This window comes from Struthio camelus, chromosome Z (assembly GCF_040807025.1).
Source record: "Struthio camelus isolate bStrCam1 chromosome Z, bStrCam1.hap1, whole genome shotgun sequence".
Classification (NCBI taxonomy): Eukaryota; Metazoa; Chordata; class Aves; order Struthioniformes; family Struthionidae; genus Struthio; species Struthio camelus.
In genome coordinates, this window is record NC_090982.1 from 36,361,473 (window position 1) to 36,383,226 (window position 21,754).

The following is a 21,754-nucleotide window of genomic DNA, read 5'->3' on the forward strand; positions in this document are numbered from 1 at the left end:
TCCCTTTTGGAAACTGTGCCTTTGAACTTCATTGCATGTACTTACGTGATTGCATTAGAGAAAAGATCAACAAATGTAACTAAACCATCACCTCTGTACTATCCCGTTGGTTACATGACATATTTTCGCTTTTGTCTTGTTTGGCAAATGAACAATCTCAATCTTGTTAATCTCTGTTTGTACAAACACGCTTCCATCCATAACGCTAACTGGCTCTAGCACAGCACTTTCTATCAGTCAACCTTAAGCACTTTCCTGGTAAAGCAAGTGACGTTATCCCATTAATGATTTTCATTGCTTCTTTCTGGACTCTGTCAGTTCACACTATTTTACTTTTAGTGGAAGGCCCAGAGCATAACAAGGTAGCTAGGAAATAAAATACCACGTAATACTGTGAAAACATTTTCTGCATTCTTCCCTTGATCCTTCTTTAAGTTGTCACAAGAGATTGATCGAATGCCCTCATGAACAGTTGCCCAGCTTTTCCTCTTTCTCAGACTGAAAAATATTTCGGCCCCGTTTTCTACTCACGAACACCAGCTTTGCAACTATCTCACTCCATTTTCACTTCATACTTACAACTGAGTAAACGAGAGGAGAAATTGATCCATTACCTGCTTGTTTTCCATTTTTTTCCCATGGGACTTGAGATCAAGGAGGAGAGAGCTTAATTCAAGCAGGAGAGAGATTACTTTTGGTTTCAAGATCGGTTATGATTCAGAGAGAGGGCAAAAGCCCCGGTATGATGATCCCACGGCCCCAGACCTGAGAGCTAAGCGTGGAACTGAGGGACAATGCTTGACTTGTACCATTGAGATGTGGTTTGACTTGCCCCTTGCTATAGGGGACACAAGAAAAATTTGGACTCCAAACTCCTTTACTCCACTGATTTGCTGTCTCTTACTGTGTCAGCTATAACCATCATGCCTTTGCTCTCAGATCAGACTCTGCTCTTGATCTCAAACCTATTACTGTGTTTTATCCTTTTAACTTAGGCAGCAGTGTCAGTCTTGCGGTCCCTCTCACTTCCTCCTCTCTTCCCTATACACCTAATTTCTTCCACGAAAGCTGATTTTCTGGAGCTGTCTCCCAGACCTAGTACAGGTCAGACAGGGCAAGCAAATCGTCATTCAAAGCCACACCAGTTTGCGTTGCGCTGTAGCGCTGACATCCAGCACAGATGCTCATATTAAGTTAAAGGCTCCTGCCTCAGTCAAGGCCTGGCTGGATACCATACGAGCACATCCTGAAACACGGACTCTTCCCAAAGTGATTTGTCTGTCCAACAAGGGTTGACAACGGCTTTGTCTTGGGCAGGAGGCGATTTGCCTGCTGTTACAAAACAAGAGAGCCAGAAAGCCAGGAGCAAAAGCACCTTTTGGCTTTCCAGCATAATACTGTGTCTGACAGGCCATGTCAGGCCATGTCATTTAGCTGTCTTTTCCCTGAATTTGTTATTAACCTGAACGAATTTTATACCCCGGCTGCACAGCAGCCATCAGCCAGGCCTCCTGTAAAATACCCAGAGCGATAGACCAGAGGTGCTTGCTAGCAGTTCAGCTACTGTTCTTCCCTGGGAGGATGCAGACAACTGTTCTTTGGCTCAAATGATTCATTACACACGTTGTTTTATCACTTCTTTTCTTTGCTAATACCTCAGCTTTGTCACCTGCAAAGTGAGACCTCAGGACAGGTTTTTAAGCATGCCTGTCATGTAAACCAGATTAAAAACCACCTTCTCCAGGGTGAAACTGAGAGCGCAGCCAGGTTTACCTGCAGGATCAGTCTGCAACCAGGACTTCAAAGGTAGAGATGCCAGGGACTGCTAAATCCATACACCGCCCTGAGCAGACTTCGCTCAGACACCTTTACTATACAGTCACGAAGGCTAAAATACGGCTGCTTTGTAGCTGAATTGGAAGTGAAGAAGAGTAGTTCTCCAGTTTCTCTCTTGCTAAAGACAGCGTAAAACTTCCAATAGAGTCCTCCAAACTAACTGTCCGGTGACATATAAGGCAGAGCTGGGGGGCTTCCTGTTACATGTCAGAGAGACATACGAGACCTCACAGTCAACATTCATATTTTACAGGTTGCCCTTCTATCCACACCAGGAAATAACACCAGTGACTGCAGCAAAAGCTTTTCTTATTTGGTGGAAAAATATTCTGGTGTTGGCTCATGAGTAAAGAACACTCTTTTACCATGTGTGGAAATGAAACGAGAATATTTTTAAATGAACAAAGAGAGATCCCTGATTGATAGAAAAAGGCAACCATATTCTACTCATAGCCTTGTGCCTACCAACGACATCAGCCAACTTTTCCTGAATTGTCAGCAACGTAGCTAAGAGCAAACTTTGGCCAGTAACTATGGTGCATCTTATCTTACTATAAACAGAACTGCTAACGTGCTGATACCCAGGCACAGTCACATGAAAACAGCAGAGCAGCTAAGGAAGCAAGATGAATGATAGGAGGTTTTTCAGAAATATTCTTCCCTAAACAATAGAGATTCTCTGTGCAAAAGCTCTCCAATGGGAAGATCAATACCTTTCAACTATTGCTGCAATAACACTATTCTTCATTAATAGACTAAACCTATTAACATTGCACTGCTTCATGTAAGTGATATCAAAGGCACTACACCATTTGAAGAACAAATGTCTCCAATTTCATCTCCTGTTCATCCTGAAGGAAATCATGTTATTAAAAAATACCACAGACAACTTTTTACATTTTCTTTTTCAAAGATGTATGAAGACTAAGGAAAGCTCAAGGACTTCTGCAGTGAAACTAGAGCCTATACAGTAGAGGGTAGAGCCTACACAGTAGAGGGAGATGCAGTGATCTTGGACAGTATAATTCCGTTTTTCTGAAAAATTCAACTACGCCTGAAGTTATGGGACATACATGAGTACAATACAGCTGTTGTATGGTCGGAGGCACAGTGCAAGGGAGACTTAAGTTGTAGGGGGGGCTAAAATGATGTCACTAAACATAGCCATCGTTAAATTATTTTTAAAGTTTTAAGATAGAAACATGATCCTACTAGTCAACAGTTACTGGATCAGCTGGGAGGATCCACTGGCAATATAATTCAGGACAGAGACATTCAACACTTTGCATATGAACCTTAAAATAAGCAGAAACAGGGGCAGGATTCCAGAATTATTTTTAAAAACAATTTCCTAACGACCCTCTCTACCAGTGCTCCACGACACTCCCTGATAACTGCTATGGTCTGGCTGTCATGATCTCATCTTGAATTCTCATTATGTAATAAACTAAGAAAAAAAGTCTTGCCATCAGGCTGGAAAAATCTTAGACCCTAGACAGAAAGAACACTCACAGCTTATACATATTAGCTGTTACTTTTTCTTCCATCAGCTTCCTAAAACTTCCTTGCTTAAAAAAAAAAAATTGCGCTTTTTATTTTATTACTTTGTTTCTCTGTTGATTACTGCCCCATCACATACAGGTTAGAATGTGACAGAATGAAATAAATGGCGTAACAAGACTTTCCCTGGTTCTGCAGCAACGCTACACCTGGCACGTTCAGCAAGGAAACTTAAGAGCAGGAGGTGCGCTGTATCAACATGTAAAATGAGGCTCGGGAAAGGATGAGACTCAAGAAACAGGACCCCAGAGCAGAACCATTTGTTTGAAATATCTATCATTACCTGAGGCTACTGTGATGATGTATATGAAAAAAGTACTTAAAAAAAAAAAAGAAAGAAAAAAACTTTTTAGAAGTGATCCTAATCATCAGGTTTTGTTTACCCATCTTCAGTCAATCACTCCTCAGACTTTTAGCTAATGAGCTAAAACCCTTCTCAAATTATGCAACGCTCCCGAAAGAGCTTTCATATTACAAATGGATTTTTTCCAGGCATCACATTGCCATGTGGCCCCAAATTATCAACTGACCTGCATTAATCCAGAAGTTGTGAAAAGTCATTAGGCAACCCAGCAACAGAGCTACAGGAGCAGAGGTTAGTCATTACTGTGCCCCTAACTGAAGTGACAGCACTAAAATCACATTAGAGAAGAATTTCAAAAGGCTACACCTACTGTGTGTAAGTAAAGAACTGAGATGAAGTGTTAATTGAAAGTCAGAGAACTAGCAAGTTATGAAAATAAGATTAGAAGAAGAGTTACAGAGGAAAGAGAGAGACTCAGCTGATTAGAGAGAAATTATTCATAAGACCAACTGCCGTAATTTGGAAAAACTCCATGAGCATCCCATTTGATATTACCATATTTACGCTAAATTCAACTCTGTGAAAGACAATTACTGAAGATGCTAAATCCCTACACCGGAGAACTCGCAAGGGCACACCGGCCATGCCTGACATTTAGGACAAAACGCCCGGAGGCTGCACTGTTCCCTCTACTTGCCCCCGACGCTCCTCCATTAGTGCCTGGTGGTGGCACGCTCAGAAAGAAACCTGGGCTGCCCTGAACAGCACTGAGGAGCCATTGTGTTACCATGGCTTGCTTAACTTCCGTGTTTCAATGTTATTTTCGCTCCATGCCTTGGCAGCCACACGATAAAAATCAAAAACGCTGTATGTGTGCGCGCAAGCACATTACATTAGTGTCACATGAGCAGCAGACAGAATTCTGTCCCAGAAATAAATGCACTATCAGGCTCAAGTTTTCTAAAAGCGCTCTTCCCCATCTGATGCTCGTTTGGGGAAAGACAAATCAGTTTGTCTTACTGGAAGATGCAGCGGAAATTTGCTTCAATAAACTTGCCCCCACTCACTTTCCCTGTGCTGCTGCCTTCCTATATACAAAATAACCATGGTATCCGGAGCAATTTGTGCTCCGTTTCTTTCTCCTCCTCTGCCCTAATACCCGCATTAGTTTATGCTGGAGCTTCTGGCCTCAGGACGACAGCACTTCAGTGCACAGCGTTATCGGAGCATTACCCTCCCCTGTAGGCTCTGACTGGCCTCTGGGTGATGGACAAGGCAAGAAACGAGAGCAGTAAGAAACAGCAATGATTATTAGCTGCCAAATCCCAGGCAGGTCAACACGGCAGCACAACGCAGGGAAACGCCAACTACCTTTAAACAAGTCGGTTCTGACGCCGGGGCGCCCTTGGCAGTGCAGCCCCGCATCCCACGCAGGCCAGCTATGGTGCTTCACAGCCTTGCGAAGGACAGCACAGTGACCATGGGTCTTTGGGAAGCTGCTTTGTTTGTCATAGCACCACATATAACAACCTATGAGGATGTCAAAAAAGTGCCAGGCTTGAACAGGAATTGTTCTCTCCTGGCAGTGCCAGCAGCAGTGACCTGCAGGCCCCAACAAGCCACCCACAGCTCTGGGGCCTCACAGAAGGACAAGTTCTGGTGTGGCCACGACAAGTGGTAGACAGCGACTTCTACAGAAAGCTACTTAAATATGTCTTTGCAGCACCTGGTTGCTGCAAAGTCACTCAGTGCCTTTGAGCAAGCCAGAGCTCTTGAAGAAAGTGTTTCTTCCCTTTGAAAATGGAATAATGTTTACTTAGTGGAGTAAACCTCGGAAACACCAATGATCGCCCTGTGCTTTGAAGTTCACGCACATCATCTTACCACAGTCACGCCCATTTCTTTTGCTGCTTTGCACATGAACAAGAAGTTATTCCACGAGCATCAAAATGCAACCTGGTTACTTACAGCGGGCAAGTCTCTGTCCCACCAGCTTGCTTTCCCCAGTGAACACTGCCCAAACCCGCCCCCATTCCCCACTGCATCCCTAGCACATACGCAATACGCACAGGACACCGTGTGCTGGACAAGGCAGGGAGCTCCCTGCTGACTGTGCACGTACCCATGCAGCTAACCCTGTGGTCTCCCTGCCTTCCCCACCACGCTACCTTTGCATCCCTTCCTCTAGGCAGAAAGCAATTTTCACAAATCTAGTCAAAACGTAATTATCTGTAATCCCTCTTCAAGCTCAGTTGAAAACCGAGCAAGCTCAGAAGCTACTTGTAAGGGGGACTAACAGACCGACAGGTTGCTGACAGAGAAAGATTGCATAAGCCTCGTTTTCTTACGAAGCCAAGCTACAGAAGAAAGAGGAGATTCAAAACGATATGCTGCAAAGACTATAATTCATTCACATTATACAAGCTATTAGAGAGTGGCTTTATTAGTTTTACATAGCAACAGAAAATATGAAAAAGGAGGGCTGGTCCCTCATCATAGTTGGGCCAGCAGTCCTGAACCAGATTATAGGTCTTGGGAGCAAACGTAAATTCTTAACAACAACATTGGAGAATTTGATTTAACTGTTTAAACCTACAAAAAGTTGATTAAACAGTCTCATCATTTGGATTTATCCTCAGCTGGTTATAAAGCTAAGATCCATTATTTTAACTGTTTTAGCCAGTTAACCTAAAGGCTAATTAATCACACAGCTCTGCTTTTATGTTACGGTAATGCTGATGACCCTTCTGAACTACCGTAGAAGTAACACAGTCCTCCTCAGGAACGTTCTTGTCTGTACAATTCAATCTACTGCCCACAGCCAAATTCCACCGTGAGGCTCTTTTGCAGTGGTATATACACTTTACACTTGGGTAGTATATACACTTCAGTTTTTACATGTACAAGCTTTCTGTTTAATGTAAGTTGCTCGTTCCATTTGTGGTTGCCATCAAAGTACTTAACCTTGTTTGAAACCTCAGTTTTACGCAGCACTGAAGAGTCACCTCAACAATATTGAAGCCTATGCATTTCTGATGACCTGCATCCAGCCATTTTAAGTCAACAAACATGTCTTTTCCCTGACCCTTTTGAGCTTTTGTTCAAAAGTTTGAAGGCTGCTTACTGACAAGTGATTTGTTTCCATTAGAACATGCCTCATTCCAGCCATCCGTGACCATTTTGTACTTAGGGCTTTATAACCAGCACGTCTCAACATTCCTAAAATCCCAGAGAGGATCTGAAAATAGAATAAGAAATGAGCATTTAAATTAAAAGCAACAGCCCTTGCATGAAGCTGCCAGGTTTTTATGGTAGATAGTGTCTTTTTGCCCACCCCCACTCTCTCTACTCCCCCTTCTTCGCAGGGTTGTAAGCCGCATTTTCCATAATATTTTGCAATGCCACCTAGGGTTACATTCACTCTATTTATAGGAGCCTGTTTTAAAGTGAAACAGGTGTCAGATTGAATGAGGCTGTTGTCAACATACACGTCCTCTCGGGGAGGGGATGGGAGGTTTACTACTTTCTGTACTTGGGGGATTTACAGTTTAATCGCTAATCTCTCTGTGCAGGGTTCAGCAGGAGGAGGGGGAAGAGCAGAAGAAGAGAGGAAGGAAAGGTTAGCTTTGTGCTGAGGCTAACCTTGCAACAACCCTCACCCGTCACCACGCAACTGGATCTTTTCTTTTTTTCCTGTGCCGAAACTGAACCGAGTGCTTGAGAAAGGGGTTGGATCGCCTGCAGGATTTCGTTCCTCAGGACAGACAGCCACGAAACAGGCAGAAGCAGAGGAGAAGACTCCCATCCCACCTGCCCTACTCCATCCGTCCCACCAGAGACCCCTTCTGGGGCACAAAGACCATCGCAATGCCTCCATGCCTCCCCAACTCACGCCAGCCTTGTGGTTATTACCAGCTAAACAATACAATTAACATAGCATTTAGGAATTCTGGGAGGAGGGACAGCATGGACCACTGTGCCAAGCGGTGTAGCAACAGCACCAGAAAAAAGAGTCCCTGACCCACTGAGCTCAGTCAGACCAAAAAGGCAGTGAGCACGTGAACGGATTGAGGGTGTGGGGGTGGCATGGAAAAATGAGATAACAGTTTTAAAGAGAATTTAGTGAAAAGCAGAAGTCACAGCTGGTTGCTTGCCTTCGCTTTGACTTGCACGTTAGCCATGCTTATTGCCTGTGTAACGATTCCTGAGCACAACAGAGGCCACTAAGACACTTCACATAGGCCACTCACAGCTCATAAATTGCAATGACTACTAATCACTACCTATACCAAACTGAAGTTCTCACTACACTGAATTAACATTTTAGTGGCGCTCCAGTACATGCCAGACATACTACGGCAGCAAGCAAAAGAGTTGCTGCTTGCCCAGGAAAACATCCAAACTGCAGAAGTTAACTTGACAAACAGAGGGAGGACAAAGATAATGTGATCAAAGTCAGACAGCTGCTCAGATGAAGCAGAGTGGAACAAAAAAAATTCATGAGGGAAGCTGGCTTTTCTTGCCGGGAACATTTAATGCATAGATGAGAGTCTTTTTGGCACGCGAAAGAAAGCAGGCCTTTGGAAGCGCTGGAACGAGAAGCTCACAAATGGCATCAACGTGTAGGGAGAAGTCAGCAGAGATGCCCAGGGTCGATGGCAAAAGGCACTGAAGGCACCGTGGAGACTGGGAGCGGGGCTGTCAAGGTGAAAATAAAGTTGTGGGCAAAAGACAATAATAGAGACGATTTGATAAGGAAGGTCTTCCTAGAAAGGCAAAAAGCTTGCACGTGACACTGGTGACCATGATTTAGAGATGTCTGGACCCATCTGCCATCACCAGTATACCAATCCAGCTATTGTCACTGAGAGTAAGTATTCACATGTATCCACCAAGGACTAGAACATAAGTCCCACAACACCTAAAAGTGGGAGTATCTTTTAAAGGGTAAAATTACAATTGAAAAATACTCTGGAAAAGAGGAGTATTTAAGGTGTGTCAAGCCACCATACTGACTTCCATTAAAAGAAAGTAATCCGTAGCTCTTGGAAAGATATAATCCACGGAAACAAACAAACAAACAAAAAAAACCCTAGTCATAGTTACCCAAGAAACCAGACGTTAAGGCAAGCAGATTTACATGTGCAAAAATCCCCAGTGCAGCATGTTTGTGGAATTACTGCTATTCATCAGGCATTCATGTTAATTGGCTCTCCAAACAACTACTTACATTTGAAATTTAACATTTGTACTTGGTGTTATCACTACTGTACCTCATTACGGTATTTGTGGTTTCACTAGTGCACATATTTATGAACATTTGGTTTTTAAATATCATGAAAATATCAAAATGTGAAAAAAAAAATCACAGAAACATGAAAATCCCATTGCACAGAAAGCATGCAATGGAAGTCTTGCAGAACTACTTAGTTTTGTTTTATTAAACAAGGAGATAATCTCTGAGTATAGAAATGAAAAAATATCACATAACTTCCTGGAGAATACAGTCAGGGAAAGATTATATAAATAGTGCAAAAGTACAAAAGGTTACATTTTCAAAAGGGTTCACCAGCTCCCATTCCTGAAAATGAGCAGCAGATCCACTGGATGCTGAGTGCTGTCAAAAATCTAGCCACTTCACTGAAGTGCCTAACCAGGAGCTGAATGGCCTTGGTAATCTGATCCCGCCTGGGAGATGTGGCATACCAAATTCTTTGCAAGGAGTTAAATCTTATCGTTGCCGTTCCTAAATTAATAAAATGCAGTTGAAAGAGGGTTTTCTACAATATAAATCATTCTGATGATACATTTACATGCTGCAAAAACAAACAAGCAAACAAAACCCCCAAAGGTACGAAGCTATTAAAGCAGACTGCGCTTACATTTGGTAGGAGACATCACAAAAGGCAGTTAGGTAAATCCCCACCTACTTATGAACCCTTGGCACAAGTTAATTGGATTTTGCCCGTCCCTAACCTCCACAGCTTCTCCTTTCCTATATGCATAAAAAGAGCCCGCTAAGAGCCAGGGACATCACGCAGACCTGACTTTGTTGGCTGCTGTACCATCTTCCAAAGGATGGTGCAACCACCTCTTCCCTTTTGCCACCCCTGAAGCTGTCATGCCCATGACAAAGTTCTTGCTCTTATTCATCTGTTTATATAAACATATATGTATATATCTGTATAAAAGTTCAGAGTTTACAGCAAGGTTATCTGCAGAAGATTACAAAGCAGCTGCTCGCGATGGGGAAACCTGCACTAGACCTGGAAACATGCTGCTGGCAAGGCTTTCTGCTAACCCTGCCCTCTCCTCCAGGGCGGACCAGCTTTGTTAGACTTCTGCCATAATGAGACTCACGTTTTGGACTGCGTATTTCTGTTTTGTGGAGCTTAGGATGGGCACAAAAATCAGCGGAGTAGGTGTATTCATGACGTTCAACATTCACAGTACTCAGCTGCACGAGTAACAACGGCAGGCTTTGTTCTGGCTTGGGTCTTGAATTCAGCTACAACTAAAGAAAACACTCCCCAGGCAAGCTCTGCTACCAGTCCCCTGCCTCCTTCCAGCATCTGTCAGATCTCGTGTCACTAAGCAAATTGCCTTAGCTTGCATTAGAGGAAATACAGATGACAGTGTACTTTTTCCTGCCCCTTTTAAGGACCGTATCCCTAATATTTTTGGCAATTGATCACCTAATCCAAAATGATCACTAGCTCTACCAAGCTAATTAAATCTACTATCTGCTGACTATAGCTCTCTCCTGTTGCTCTATTCTCCTACCAGTTGGGTCCTTTTTGCACTCATTTTCATACCACAGTTGTAATAATTATTCCTGCAAAATGCCCTATCCGTCCTCAGCATCGCACATATCCGTGTTCTGTTTTCGGCGTGTGATGGGCCTTGGGTCACCAAACTGCATTGGCAAAGTCCTTCTTGGCTACGGCAGAAGTCGGCACACCACTCTTGGTGCCACACCAAGTAATGAAAGAGTAGAGGCATCTGCTGTGCAGCAGGAACTTCACATTCACCTTTCAAAGGATTTGCCACCCTTACGGAGTTAATTTACATTAACATAAATATTCCATTAGTAGAACTGTTTATAACATACTTCTCTCTCAAGAGGCATTCTGCAACATGATTCTTCAACCACTTATGTTTGACTAATGTGTATCACATTTGAATAATATAAAAAGACAACTGAGTTAAGTGATTGAATGCCTGGAGAAAACCAATGTTAATTTCCACTAAAAGCGAAGCACATTCCCTTAATTTTGCAGCTTAATTACTGCAATATTTGGTTCACAAATAAAAAAATGGTTCAAGAAGTTTCCAATGATAGGTTGCTGGATCTTTCTTTTTTTGCCCCCCCATGTAATTGTAAAAAGGATTTTTCGCATGCATTCTTCCTATTCCTGTGAAGTAGACCACAGCTAGTAACACTGAATATTTGCCACCTGATAAGTTGGTAACGTAGCGGGAGTTTGGCATGAGATGGCTTCTACATCCCAGGCTAATTTAGTACCACACAAGGAGCATGCTTAGGGTAAAACAATGTTCTCCTTGATTCCCTCCTATAGAAAATGTTCTACTGTGCTCTCTAATTTTTCAGCAGGAGCTTGATAAGTAAACTCTACAGATGGGCTGAGACCCTTTCAATCTAGTCTGCCGCTGGGCTAACATGTTGGCCACATACTTTTAGTAACAGCAGCAGTGACTTGCTGAAGCTACTTGGTTAAGATAACAGACATATTTTTTGTATTTAATATAAATTTCAGCCCACCAAGATCCAAAATGGATCGAGTTAGTTTTCCTCCCATATAGAAGGTAATCTTTAAAAAATCCCATTAAAACGAACAGGAGGCAAAGGAAAGACAGTAAGTAAAGAATATATTAAAATGTAAAAGTTCAACAAGCTTTCTAGTTTACGGGTAGAAAATATACCACTTACAGAGTTCAGACAAGCTCAGAAAAAACTCACGGCCAGATTTTCAAGCTCCACGAGCAGCACCCCTCCTTTGACTTCAGTAGAAATAGGGCAATTTATTTTATCTGGAATACAGCAGTGTTCTGATGCTTTACATTATTGCTCAGTGGAGTAGTGACCCAGATTTCTATTCCAGGCAGCTGGAAATGTGTCATAAGGGTCACTTAAAGTGTAATTATTCCTACTTTATCATGGTTATGGAAAGTTAACTTGTTTTGTGCTGTGAACTTTCTGAAACTCAATTGCTAAAAATTTAGTTCTAGAGAGTAGCGCTTGAGCAGTCAGACGAGGATGCAAGAGAAATACAGAGATTAATCTGAGCCTTGGAAAGCTTTTGTTCTTTCCTTTAACACCTTGACTGTTAATTACTCATTACTTTCTTTAAGTAATAAAATCTTTGATTCTGCACTAAATAATTTGGGGGAAAAAAATCTGTAAAATGAGAAGGGCAGGAAGAGAAACTTTTGTTTCAACTCAAGCTTCAATCGCGTTTAAGAACAGAGGTCATGTTTCCCTGAATAAAACATAAGATTTCTTATGTGGTCAGTACATCCTGTTTCTCTAGAATCTTATCGCTGTGTCTAGAGTGCATGCAGTAAGGAAAGGATGGTTCTCTAAAGCTACCCTACAACTGGACTTTTACTTTCTAATGAGCCTTTTTTCCCCTCGTGATATACTTACAGTGCGGTACATTGAGAGGACTGGCTTGTACTACTGACTTCTATGGACAGTATATGTAATAAACTTCTGCAGCACGAGCATGAAAACGGGCATAAAGATTGTGCCCGTTAGGGACACAGGACTGATTAGAGATGGAGGACTTCAAGGGCTGTCTCAAGGATCAGTCATCGTATTTGAGATGAGAATAAAAGTTAATTTTACCAAGTTTTCTATGTGTGTTTTTGGAAGCTCTTTCTTCTCACACGCCACCTTTGAGATTGTGATTTATACAAAGGCATAGGCAACTTAGTTACTCTTCACTCATGCAAGGGTGCACCTGATGCAGTCAGACAGCCATGAAAATACTATGCCCATGCAGATATCGTCCACAACTGCATGCAAAGGGAAGCCACCTCTTTCATGTGATTAAATATGAAGAATTACTCTCAACTGTAGTTTTTTGCATGTGTACGTAGGAAACTTTTCTTATCCACACACAAGTTCAGTGATCTTTCTTATCTCCAGGTGCCACGCTAATTATCATCTACTGAGTGAAGGCAGTGGCTTATTGTCAACAGTTGCTGGAGGAAATGGTTATAAACAATGTGACTCCTACACAGAACTTTTGTCTCTAGCTATATTAATTCCATTTACTGCCCAGAGCAGTAGAGCTGCTCTTCTGAAGTCCAGCAAGGAACCGAAGTGCATGCCTAATTTTATACATGCAAGTGCATATATATGCATGAAAATTACTCCTATTTTTGAAGCTAGAGAGGTACTAAAGTTCCCCATGTAAATCAGATTTCTTACTGATGAGTGGAAGTCTCATTCTCATGTCTAACATCCATTCGAGTATACTACCACGGACAATTAAAAACACTACCTGAATATTTCATGGTACTTCTGCAGACCCCAGATACTATTAATCAGCTAATTAGGCATTGGATGAACACTGCCTTATCATGAGATGGCATACATCTGCTCTGCATCGGACAGAAAACACCGTATCTCCATTTCAGCAGTTATCTCGGTTGTCAAAATGTTGGCACAAGAATCACTAGAAATGAACAAGAGAGAGGATGGACAAGGCAGGCTACTCGCATAAAGGACAAGGCAGGCTACTCGCATAAAACACAGGATGCCACTGAAATCAAATGGTAATTATGATGTACTTGAATGGAAACAAAAATTGGGTTCGCAAGATGCCCTGCATTGAATTTATAAAAAAGTGGGGCTGTAGAGCAGACTGGATGGACTTCTGAAGTGCACTGAAGTAATCAGTACAAAACTGTTGTAGGGAACTTTCTGTGCTGGGAGGGTTTTGTAGAACAGCCACCCAGGATGTACTTCACATCAGAAAATGTGATGAAACAGCAGAGAGCTGAAGAGAAGTGAAGCAACAAGACTCTTCACAGCCAGCAGGGAAGCAAGACCACCTGGTGCACACATCTCTACCCCGAACCGCACTCCCTCATCCTGGCAAAACCAACACTGAGTTCCCTGCCACCGCTAGTTAGCAGCACCCATCAAGTGTCAAGGAAGACAGGTCTGAAACATATAAACACAACATAAACCAGCAATTCTAGGACCTAAACTGTACTGACATTTAATACCTGTAACTGCATTCAAAGCAATAAAATCCAAACAGCTGAACATGCAGGGTACATTTGATCACATAGATTTATGACATAGCGCAAGAAAAGACAGGCCTTCCAGGGGATTTCATCTGCCTGCCCAGCGGAGGACGCTCACCACCCATGCCCGATACCTACGCAAAGAATTTGAGCCCCAAATTTCTTCTACTAATGCCTAGAGCACGACTTGGAGTTGACGCTCAGGACAGTTCCACTTCCCTAGATGGCAAAAGCAATGCACTAATGCAGACACTACAAAACGCTGAAAGGACTATACACATTTGAAACGCCTACAGCCCCAGGCCATATGTAAGGGGCAGGGAGCAAAGCTGGAGTGCAAAACTCTTGCAGAGTGCTGCCAGTGGTGTTTGGAGTTCCCCACAGCTTTCCCTGCTGAGGGGAAAGGTTAGAGCTACCTGTCCTTCCCCACACACAGTTATACATCAGCACAAATTTTGCCACTGAAGGCCAGGAGAACCAGAGCCTCGAGCAAAATGACCAAATAGCCTCTCTGGAGAAGGATCCCTATGAGGAGACATCACAGAGAAGCAGCTCTCTGCCTAATGGGCACCCTTCTGTTTTATTTTACAAGGAAAATATATTCTTAGCACTCACAGTAGTGCTTTTGCAAAGAAAGGTTATATAAAGTGATATAACACACACAGACACACAAAAAAAGAGATGTGAATGACTCACTGCACTTATGCAAACTAACTTGCGTAAGCCTGTTTTTCTCAGCTCTTAAAAAAAAAAAAAAAAAGCACACATACAACCTTAAAAAATGAGTTGAAATTCTCGGTTATGAAAGTTAAAAATATTGAATAAAAGCAGAACTCCCTCAGCTTCTCAAGGTCCTTCACACCCACATCTGCTGTAGTGTTTACCAATAGGTAAAAATAGAAAGCTGAAACTTAATAGACCCTAACATTTATCATAGTATTTAAGAATCTATCAAAACGGTAAGCATCAGAGAACTGGAACTCACTTCAAACAGAATAACCCTGAAAAAAGAGAGATCAGCAGCTACATTTTGTAGGGAATTCAGCCGTATTCACCGAAGTACGTAACACATACATAACCTCTAGGTACATTACACGGACAAGCCAGAAAGCAAGTAACTGTCTGCACTGTTATTCAGCAGGTAACTGTAATAATACAACCTAAAAAGAATTGAATCTTAAAAAAAAAAAAAACACTTTAGAATTTCCTCTAAACTATTAAATTCATGACATCTAATTACTGGCAGATGACATCATAGGAATTTGGTTTCTTTATATAAACACGAAATGTGTCTTTCTTACTAAAGGGCAGGGGGAGGCCCTTATCCGCCAGTGTCAGCAGTCGACAACACGCATGCTAGAAAGGGAAGACGAGCAGGCTTGGTCTGCCGTACGTCACTGCCTGGGAGCCAAGGACCCTTGCTCAGCACCTTGCAAGGTACTCCCAACCAGCTGATCAGCAATGCCAGTTCAACCTTGAATTTGGAAGACACAGACAGTTTGGCACACCAGTCTTGAGAGCTGCCAAACTATGCCTTTGAGTAGACAGGCCGCAAAATTTAGATAAATTAATCCCTTAAGTAAGGAGTGTGTAATACAAACTGAACCTTCTAATATATTCTCAGAAGTGTGATCCACAATAATTTAAGAGAACGTTTCCAAATAACCCTTCTTTTAACTGCTGCAGTAGCATTACTTTGGTGAATTATTCAAATCCACTCCTGATGAGATAATACCAGGCCAGAAAATTATATGAGTCAGCTAACCTACTCTCTCACAGGATCCTGGTCTCTCTCATGCGCGGCACATGAGTATATAACGCACAAGCAGCATCTTATTGATTAGAAACTGGATCTTCTGATGGATTGGGTGCCAAATCCAAGGGATTGCTCATATTCTCAACTGCTCATATTATTCAGCATCAGCAAGGCAGGCAGATCAGAGCTGAGCATCGCCAACTCTGTCTTCTGACGCTGAGCAAAGAGCCACAGCAGCAAGCCCAGAGCAGCGAGGAGGACTCTGGCAATGTTTGGGACAGAGCAGAAAGCTATACGGGAAAGGACAGCAAAGAAGAGGGATGGAAAGTGGGAGGCTAGAGGAGGGTTCAGAAGGGACCTTCAGCTGGGGAACAAGAAATCTGTAAGCAGAGTCTTTTTTTAAAGAGATGGCACCGACCGTTATACTAAAAACCTAAGTACTATATTAAAAAAAAAAAACCCTGGGCATATTTTGAGCTACTGGCTGCAATTCTATCTCAGGCTTCTGGTGTCTAGGCATGACATTTGCTTTTCAGTTTTTTGACATCAGAAGAAGCCCTTGATGGAATTCTAGTCTCATAATTCAAAGAGCTGCCTGTTTTGTTTTATATAACACATGGACATGAGTCCTGGTCCTATGCCCGCTGCCTGTTACTTATTCAACATGACAGACACACAGAAAGCAGAATAGAGTATATTTAGAGGAAATAAAAGCCTAGACTCTAAGGCCACAAGCCACAGCTCAATGGTTCTAAAAGATATCTTTAGCAAAGCACCATTTTCTATGTTGTGGTAAATCAACATTTTCCATTCGAATAAAAATATTGATTTTTGAGCTACAGAACTTGAGTTACAGATGATAAAAAGCAAATTCTTGCTCTGTGTCACAAGAGGAGTCAAAGCAACACTGATTTTCAGAGAGCGCATGGCTAACAAGACTTCAATTTTAAACTGCAGCCAGGACGCCAACTTCGAAATACAGGTTTCAAGCACACTAGTAACCCGACAACACGACTGCATTCCTGCTTCAGCCACAGACACTGATAGCATCCGGGAACCAGTTCTGCTCTGACAGACCGTCCCAGGCAGAACCAGCAGTCCCGCTGCCTTCACACCTTAATCTCAGTTAGCACTACCGTCACTAAGAGGAGCCACGTTCATGGACTCCAAGCCTCCCAAGCAATAGTGGTCTCCGTTTGCCTCTTGCTTTCCTAAAGTCCTTCTGGTTTTGGGGGGGAAAGGGGGGGGGGGGGAAGTCCTGCAAAACTGAAAACATCTCCAGGTTTGGTTTCAGAAAAGAACTCCAAAAATCGCACCCAGAGAGCGGCCGCATTGGTTTCCCCTCAACGTTGGGACGCTTAAGGTCAGTCAGTGCAAGGAGACAGAGCTGAGCTGGGGGAAAGTATGCTAGGCAGCAGCAACACCGAGATAATGTCTTTGCTAAAGATCAGTAAACTGCTGATAAAACAGAAATTTCAATAACAAAAGCAACCTAAAATGTTCCATTCCAAGAAAACAGGTGAAGCACAGTTCATACTGCTGACTGCTTTAACACGTTTCAGAAACAAGTTGCTGCAGGTACGAAAAGTTATCTAGCCACCGCAGCGTGGAGCTTAGCATGGGGCATTCATCCTGCACTCTGCCACGTAGACCAGGTCCAGCAATGATATAACCTAGTCAGCTAAAGCAAGAAAATACCTGTGCCTTTATGAAATTGCATTGCATAATCTAACACATAAAATCAGTTTGACTAGTAAGAAAAACACTACTGTTGAGAAAGACACACAAGGAGCTGACAGAAACCACATGACACAAATCAAAGGCCTACCCTTTAATCTTAACTCTGTCAAATCTACCCCTGCAGAAGTCATATAAATTAACTCCAAGACCTGCAGATGCTTTACAAATATAACAAAAGGAAGCAGAAGATAAAAAAAAAAATCCCAGTCCTACAGTTTCACACAGGTAGTTAACTTGTTGTCCATGGACGGTACAGTCACATACAATTAAATCATGTACAAGTCTTTGCGTAATAGGAACTTCTCCTTGTAAGCTTTGTGCAGCAGGAATGTTTCTGAATGATTAATATTAGCCAATATATTGTCTTTGAACAAATAATACTATTTCAGTGCACTTGGATTTCCATTGGACTACTGCCATTCAACAGAGCCCCAAAACTTCCTGCGTTCTGTTCTTCAAACGCCACAACTGAGGATAAAAACAAAATGCCCTGTCAAATAAATTCAATATTTTAGAAGAGTTCATCCTACTGAAAGCTGCCAAAAATATTTACTTTGGTTTAAAGACATGATCCTGGCAAATGATAAGGAGCTCAAAGCCCCATGGGAGACAGGGATGATCAGATGTTACTACTACATAATGCTTGGACTGATCCTTTATTTCTAGAAAGTATAGAATTTATTTTCAGAAAGCATACGCTTTATTTTTAGACAGTACCACAACCACACCCAGCTTCTATTTTAAGGGATGGGCAAAAATCTGAGAACATTTTTCTGATCCCTCTTTCCTAGCAAGAAGGGAAAGAAGAACACTAGTGCTTTATCCATTGTGAGAGTACCTGAGTATAAAGAAGCAAAGATGCCTGAAAAAGGAAACTGAGAATGACCCTGAGCTTTTGTGTTCAACATTTCAGTGTACCTCTGGATACAAGTGTATGTTCTCCGAAAATAACAGTCCAAATGTCGGATGAGGCATTGTTTTTGAGATGAGGCTGCAATTTATGAGAGACATTACGTTCACAAGCCCTAGATGTTGGTTGGTTGGTTGGTCAAAGTCAGAAGACTGACACCTTGGTCCTGTGAAACATCAGTCAGTAACTGAATGAAGTCAGATAGTCGTGACTAGGTAACTTTCTCACAGCCACAAGCTTTCTGACCAAGACCCTGTGTGAGGACCATAGGAAACAAAGCGGTGTGCTAATCCAGTCACATGAGGTAAATCGGTGCCAGGTTGAAAAACATCACTGTTGGGCACACTTTTCCAGTAGACAAGCCCAAAAAGGATAATGATGAGAATTAAAGCATTCTTTCAACCCCAGAGGCAGGGCTGTGGCACCCTGGCAGAGCTGCTCAGAAAAGCAGGAACTACTGCTGCCAGGCTTGGTTCTGATGGAAGATACCAGGTTCAGTGACTACACTAGATGAGTCGCACGTAACATCCAAATTCACTTCCTGTTACTGAGGAGATGGTTGAAATGCCAGATAGGGAGGTTGCTTTCTTTAGATAAAGATATGTTTAAAACATCCTTTACGTATTACAAATGAGCATACTTGTGTATGTACTAATACATTAACTATTGCATGTATTAATGCATATATTAGTGTTTATGTTTAATATATAAATATCTGTAGTGTTTGATGTATTTTACAGAATCACACATCTTTCCTTCCTGGAATCATCACTTCAGCTATATACACAGTTGTCACACACCTGAAGAGTACCTGTGCCAGCTTTTCTAACTTTACTTTGAAGAAATGAGTTCTAAATTTAAGGTACGTTACATTTTTTATCTTACTTACGCCATTCCAGACATTAAAGCCATCTATATCTGCTGTAACTACCAAGCAGTGTGTCCCACACATTTGCTATTTAAACAGAGACTCATCATCTAATAAGGAGGAAAAGCATAAATGAGGCTCAGGGGTTCTACACAGAATATTCTTCTTCAGCATATTGCTAGCAACAGCTCAAGGAAAGCTATGTGACCCAGGCTTGTTTTCTGTTTTTTGTTTGTTTGTGGGAGGGAAGGTTGCATGTTTCTTAAAGAAAGAATCAAGCTCTAATCTCAGTCGCAGGAATCCTTCTCCCTAGACACAGGGATGCCTCTCCCTTTCCCCACCTACTGTCAGCCTTGCTGGGAGAACACAGCACCGTTACGACTGATAGCAAAGGCAAAGCTACATAAAACAGTTGACTGGAGCACTGACAACAACAGAGAACAGATCTGTAATTTAATAAAACTTTTCCATGAAGCAGTGTTTGCTTTGCTTGGACTCCAAGAATGAGCATTTGTTAATTTTAGCATACAACATGAACGCAGATGGGTCCAGTTTTTGCTGAGCTAGCCTAAACCAGTAATAAAAATCTAGTAGCATACAGCTGTAAACTGGCACACGAACAACTCGACCCATTTTGTAATCTTTGGATTCAACTTAAGCTGTGAGTTCATTATAATTCAAATATAAAATGACTTGGAGAACAAGACAACAGCGGCAGTCTGTGCAATTTTCTACTTTACATACTTATTAGGCATATTTGCACTGCCTGTGCAGATAGCTGGCATATGCAATTATGTGACAATTTTTAGTGTACACACCTCTTTTATTCTCATTTTCAAGGAGGAAAACTGTGATAATACAAATAGTTGGTAGCAAAAGTTATAGTCTACTTGACTATTGAAATACCTGCCAAGCGCTGCCCTACAAGTCAGTTCAAAGGATCCTGCAGGAGAAGCCTGCTCAAAGGAACGGCAATGAAAGTGTGAGCGGGAGGGAGATGATATTTGTGCTGGCACATCATAAAGCAAGACCTCTCAGCTGCTTCATTTCTAACTCCCTTCAGTCAATCACATATGAAATCCAGCTGATTGTCAGCTGGAATTGCAAGCAGGCTATTTATCAAGACTTCTCTATCCATAGCTATGATTAACCTGACCAACCCTGAAGTTTCCTACCTGCAGAGGTATGCTTGCATTTAAGGGAGGGGAGGGAGAGAGAAAGACAGAAAAAAAGAGGAAAGTGGCCTGCAAAAAATGCAGGTCAGATGTGATATACCACATTATTGTTTTGATTCACCATTGCTAAATGAAAATATGTCCTTGACGGTCAGACAGCTGGAGGCCTCTGTCTTCTGAGCGGTGAGCCATACCTTCTCCTTGTGGTAGCTGCTCACTTGTTAAGCCTTATAGAAAGCAGCTGTGGTAGATAATGAGGTGCAGGAAGAAAAGGGAGGGTGGGGATTCACAAGAAAGCAAGGGTTGCAGAAGAGAGATCTGAGAAAGGGGATGTTTTTGGAGGGTATTAGCTGCTGCCTAGCATATGTTTGTCAAAATCTTGGATAAATTTCATTTGTGCACTTCTGGGATAACATATCCTCAGATGTATTTCACAAGAAACCCATATTACGTGGAAACAGGTGAATGAGCGCAGGCACGGACACTTCATAGCACTGCCCAGCAAAAGCAGCATTTACTAGCTTTCCTCTTATCAGAAAGCCTCAAGACGACATACAAGAATTAAGAATCCTGTCGTCCTTCTTAGGTGAAGTATCAGTCTTCCTTGCACGTGCAATGCAACAGCAAGCTCAGAAATGTATAGTGTTTGCCCTGACTGCTGGCATCATTTGCTGAGCTTTAGGCCACATTCACTCCTTGCACGTCTATGCATCTGACAGCTTCAAAGACTCCTTTCTCAACAGGCAAAGTTCAACTGGTAGAGAAAGACAGCACTCCCGAGTTCTCTAGTTATACCTGCCGGAGGAGGGACTCCCTGTCCTGCAAGGGGGATTTCCCTGACTAATGCTAAAGTTTCCATTCGCCTAAACTCCCGGATCTCTCCACTTCAGTAGAGCAGGTGGGATTTTAGGCCAGAGTCTGCTTTGCCCAGTAAGATCATTTACTACCAGCGGTAGTAAAATTTCTCTTTTTTTTTTTTTTTTTTTTGAGTTTCACTGTATTGATCAAGAATTCTGGAAAGATGGGAAAATAAGATACTCTACAATGCCCTTTCAAAAATTACATTTCAGATTCAGATGCTTGCTTTAATTAAAAAGTACTGAATATCACTGCTACGATGTGCCAAGTCTTCTGCTGACACACCAAATATGCTCTTCTTCATCCGATGGGAGTTCCACACTTTTTGCATACAGCCTTTTGTATCTCACAAACCCAGTTTCCTTACCCCTTAGAATACGGAGAAATACGCTCTATTCTGTAAAAGAATTAGGACTAAACATGGATCAAACCCATTATTTTGCAGGTTTCAAACTCTAACTAATTC

At 42.2% G+C, this 21,754-nt stretch overlaps 1 protein-coding gene across 1 annotated transcript in view; it reads right to left on the bottom strand.

Annotated features, from left to right (window-relative positions):
* The window catches only part of LOC138064478 (tubulin polymerization-promoting protein family member 2-like), a 109,162-nt gene that overhangs the window by 49,454 nt on the left and 37,954 nt on the right, over positions 1–21,754 (bottom strand). The window lies entirely within an intron of this gene.